We start from the raw sequence: 5,221 nt of genomic DNA, 5'->3' as shown, positions 1-5,221 counted from the left end.
CAAACCGAGAATGTGTTTCATGAGGACAGAATGATGACTGGTTTAAGTGTTGCAGATACTGTGTGTCAAATAAGATAAGGACTGCATTGTATTTAGTGATAGAGAGGTCACTGGTGACGCTGATAAGAGCCAGTTCAGAATGGTGGGGACAGAAGTAAGATTTGAGTGAGTTAAACAGAGAGTAAGGGAAAGAAATTTGAGTCAGCAATTATTAAAACATTCTTTTGGAGGACTTTTGCTGTGAAGGGAGCAAAAAGCTGAAGGTAGCTCAAGGGAAATACTAAGAGAGGGTCATTTTATTATTATTGTTTGAGACAGGAGCTTACTCTGCCACCCATGCTGGAGTACAGTGGTGCAGTCATGACTCACTGCAGCTTCAGCCTCCTCCACGCAAGCGATCCTTCCACCGCAGCTGCAATTACAGGCACATGCACCACACTCAGCTAATTTTTTTATGAGATTGGCCCATGAGTTTGATACCAGTCTGGGCAACATGGTGAAACGCCATCTGTTCAAAAAAGTACAAAAACTAGTGCTTGCTTCAGCAACCATACTAAAATTGGAATGATACAGAGAAGTCCAGCACGGCCTCTGTACAAGGCTGACACACACGTTCATAAAACATTTCATGTGTTTGTAGAAGTACATAGGAAAAAACTACAAAAATTAGCCAGGTATGGCAGCATGCACCTGTGGTCCCAGCTACTTGGGACGCTGAGGTGAGAAAATCACCTGAGCCAAGGAGGTCGAGGCTGCAGTGAGCCGTGATTGCACCACTGTACTTCAGCTTGGGAATAAAGCATCACCTACGTTGGTCTTGAACTCCTGGGTTCAAGTGATCCTCCTGCCTTGACCACCCAAAGTGCTTAGATTACAGGTGTGAGCTGCTGTACCTGGCAAAGAGACTTATTTTTTATTAACTGAATATGTTACAAAATATTTGTATGCAGAGGAGAATGATTCTGTCACAAAGGAAAATGAACAAATTGGGAGAGGGAACAATGGTTGGAACAATGTCCTAGAGTATAAGAGAGGATGGCACACAGAATACAAGTGCAGGAGTTGGTTCTAGATGGGACTAACATCTCTAGCTATGTTGCCTTGTACACAGCCACATGTAGCTGTTTACATGTAAATTAATTAAAAATGAAGACAATTATAAATTTTTCCAGCTGGAGTAGGTAGCTCATGCTTGTAATCCCAACATTTTGGGAAACCAAGGTGGGAGGATCACCCGAGGTCAGCAGTTCAAGACCAGCCTGGAAAACATTGCAAAACCCCGTCTCTATTAAAATACAAACATTAGCTGGGTGTGGTGGCATGCACCTGTAATCCCACCTACTTGGGAGTCTGAGGTAGGAGAATCGCTTGAACCTGGTAGGTGGAGGTTGCAGTGAGCCAAGATCATGCCACTGCACTCCAGCCTGAGAGACAGAGTAAGACTCCATCTCAAAAAAAAAAAGAAAACTTAGTTGTGCTAGCCATATTTCAAGTGTTCAATAGCCACATAGGACTAGTGACTACAGTACTAGAAAGCGTCAACAAAGAGTATTTTGGTCATTACAGAAAGATCTGCTGTGCAGGCCTGAGCCGCGGAAGGAGGGAAGGCAGACATATGTATGAGAACCTATGCAGAGAGGTGAGTATTTGTGGTGGGAGGAGCTTGTGGAAGATCATCCCTGATTTCTTCTGTTTCTCACATAAGGCTGTGAGTGAGGGTGGAGAAGGACCTGGAGCTTTGAGGAAAAGATTGAGACTGTATCCCTAGGAGATAGTGAGGGGACAAGGGGAAATGGCAGGGTACAAGACAACTTTTAAGATCCACTTTAGGCCGGCACAGTGGCTCACACCTGTCATCCCTTTTTAAAAAAATTTGAGACGGGGTCTTGTACTATCACCCAGGCTGGAGTGTGGTGGGACAATCTCGGCTCACTGCAGCCTCAACCTCCTTGACACAAGCGATCCTCCCACCTCGGCCTCCCAAGTAGCTGGGACCACAGGCACATGCTACTACACCCAGCTAATTTTTGTATATTTTGTAGAGACAGGGTTTCACCATGTTGCCCAGACTGGTATCATTAAGCAATCTGCCTGCCTTGGCCCCCACAAAGTGCTGGGCATAAGCCACTGCACCTGGCCACACCTATAATCCCAACACTTTGGGAGACTGAGGTGGGAGAATTGCTTGAAGCCAGGAGTTCAAGATCATCCTGGACAACATAGTGAGACCCCATCTCAACAAAAAAGAATTTTAAACATTAGTCAAGTGTGTGGTTGTATTAGTCTGTTTTCATGCTGCTGATAAAAGATATACCCGAGAATGGGCAATTTACAAAAGAAACAGGTTTAATCAATTTATGGTTGCACATGGCTGGGGAGGCCTCACAATCCTGATGGAAAGCAAGGAGGAGCAAGTCACACCGTATGTGGATGGCAGCAGGCAAAGACAGAGCTTGTGCAGACAAACTCCCAGGATTTTTTTAAAGCCATCAGATCTCATAAGACTTACTCATTACCATAAGAATAGCACAGAAAAGATCGCCCCCGTAATTCAGTCGTTTCCCACTGGGTCCCTCCCACAACATGTGGGAATTATGGAACTGCAAGATGAGATTTGGGTGGGGACACAGAGCCAAGTCATATCCGTGGTGCTCCCCTTTAGTGCTACCTACTTGAGGGGCTGAGGCCAGAGGAGCCCTGGAACCCAGGAATTTGAGGTTGCAGTGAGCTATGGTGGGCCACGGCACTCCAGAGTCATCCTCTGTCTCTAAAAATAATTTTAAAATATCCGATTTAGCTTAGTGATCTCTAGTTTAGGGAGACCAATCAGCATGCTGTGTAGTTTTTTCCAACTTATGTTCACTGGCATGAATGCGCTATTGTAGTAGATGGAAATCGGGGCTAGTCCGATGAGTGGTTCTCTATCCTGGCTGCATGTTACAATCACCTGGGTGAGTTACTGAAAAAAAAAAAAAAAAATCAGAAACCTCATCCCCCTAGACAAAGGATCTGATGAAACATTCCAAAATGGGTCCTGAACAATGAACAATCTATTTAAAGCTCCCATGGTGATTCTAACACAGATACGGTTTTTTTTTTTTTCTTTTGAGACTGGGTCTCACTCTGTTGCTCAAACTGCAGTGCAGTGGCACAATCTTGGCTCACTGCAACCTCCACCTCCCAGGCTTAAGCGATTCTCCTGTCTCAGTCTCCCGAGTAGCTGGGATTATAGGTACATGCCACTACCACCTGGCTAATTTTTTTTTTAATTTTATTTTTAGCAGAGACGAGGTTTCACCATGTTGGCCAAGCTGGTCTTGAACTCCTGACCTCAAAGGATCCACCTGCCTTGGTCTCTCAAAGTGCTAGTAATCCAGGCCAGATATGTATTTAAAAACCACTGTGTTAAAGTAAGAATGTGGAGGAAACATTCAGACAAGAGATGAAGGATGGGGAGCTGTACCACTGATGGACCACAGGTGCAAAGAAAGGTACTCTTTCTTTGATTTGTGCAGGGCTGGGGGACAGGATCAGATTGAAAAGTGTTCAGGGATGACGGGTGATGGGAGATGGGCTGGAAATCTAGGGCTTCTTGGGTGCCAAATACAAGTTGGGTAAAGGGTACACAGAGATTTGCCATGCTGGTCTAAATCAGCAGTCAACAGAAATGTAGTACAAACGATACAGATAATTTTTAATTTTTTTATTGACCTTATTAGAAAAGAAACAAGTAAACTTAATTTAATAGTATATTTTGTTATCCAATATATGCAAAATGTTATTTCTTTTTTTTAAATTTCTTTAAAAAATAACAATAGGGACAGGGTCTTGCTGTGTTGACTAGGCTGGTCTCAAACTCCTGGCCTCAAACAGTCCTCCCACCTCAGCCTTCCAAAGTATTGGGACTACGGAATGAACCACCACACCCAGCCCCAAATATCCTTTCAACAAGTAATCAGTATGAACCTTACTGAGATAATTGACATCCTTATACTTTATATTTAGTCCTCCAAGTTTGGTGTGCATTTTACACTTCGAGCACATCCCAGTTCAGAGCAGACACATTTCAAGTTCTCAATAACCACATGTGCAGTGGACAGTGTAGGTCTAGGTGGGGGTGATGAGGTTGCAAATGTTGGATGTTTTCTACGGAACATTCCTTTCAGAATACAAGCATACTGTAATATATTCAATCATAAGCAGTCGTATATGATGATACAGAATTATGTTCTTATTTAACCCAATATAGCTTTTCCAGAAAAGTGTCATGAGAGTCTTAGTCATATGCTCTGCTTAAGTCTAAAACTGCCATGTCAGCCACACTCATCGAACAGAGACTGGTCTGGCATGAATTTCCTGGTGAATATGTGTGAACATCAGATTCCAAAGGTGTCTGGTTTTTTTTTTTTTTTTTCCGTATATTCTCATGCCAGTCTGTTAACAATCCAGTCTGCATGCTTGCTTTCATTTGTGTGGAGGTGATCTTTTCTTATTTCCTGACATTTGAAGTTACCGACTGAGGGAGAAAGGATGATGGGAAAGCGAACAACCACTTGCCATGCAAGTGGTAGCAAAGCTGGATTTGATTTATTGGACCTGATGTTAGGATTCCAGGTTATTATAAGCAAGAAAGGGCTTGAATTTCTTATGGAGGATCACGTGACAAGGGATTGGCCAATCTACTATGGAAATGACTTGAAACTAAGTTGCCAAAGACGGAGTGGTGGTAGGACAATGTCTAGATAAAAGCAAAGATGAAGGAAAGGGTGTAGGAAAGGGTGTTACAGAGAAAGAAGCAACAGACAAGAGTGCCCTCAGACACACACTCAGAAAAAAATCAGAAAGTAGACTGGGGAGTAAAAACTGTGTGGGTGCCTTCTCTGTGTACTTATGGATGCTCAGAGTGGGAAATAAACAACCTGATCTTTTAACTCAGTGAAATAGACATGGCTTCATAGACAGCACCAAGTGTTGGTAGAATAAAACTGATAAACTAGAGTTAAGGAATGAGAGTGTAGTTCTTTTTCAAACGAAACTGACCTGGGAGTATGCTCTTTTGCTTGCTCAGCTTGAAAAACATTTAAAAGCTCCCTCTTCAAACAGACAGCTTGAGTAGCCCCAGACCCAGGTGATCTCTTTTTCATTGTCCAGACCATTAGGGCAGGATTTTAAAACAGGATTCTCACCTTACTGCGCTACATTGGAACACTAAATCAGGTTA

General features: G+C 43.1%; 1 pseudogene; it reads left to right on the top strand.

Annotated features, from left to right (window-relative positions):
• Positions 1 to 536: 536 nt before the first annotated feature.
• Positions 537 to 636, top strand: LOC116551098 (annotated as a pseudogene).
• The last annotated feature ends 4,585 nt before the right edge of the window (positions 637 to 5,221 follow it).

Source organism: Sapajus apella, unplaced genomic scaffold, assembly GCF_009761245.1.
Source record: "Sapajus apella isolate SASKATOON/1434 unplaced genomic scaffold, GSC_monkey_1.0 scaffold8, whole genome shotgun sequence".
Classification (NCBI taxonomy): Eukaryota; Metazoa; Chordata; class Mammalia; order Primates; family Cebidae; genus Sapajus; species Sapajus apella.
Note: the sequence above shows the minus strand (reverse complement) of the source record. Positions and strands in the feature narration are given on the sequence as shown.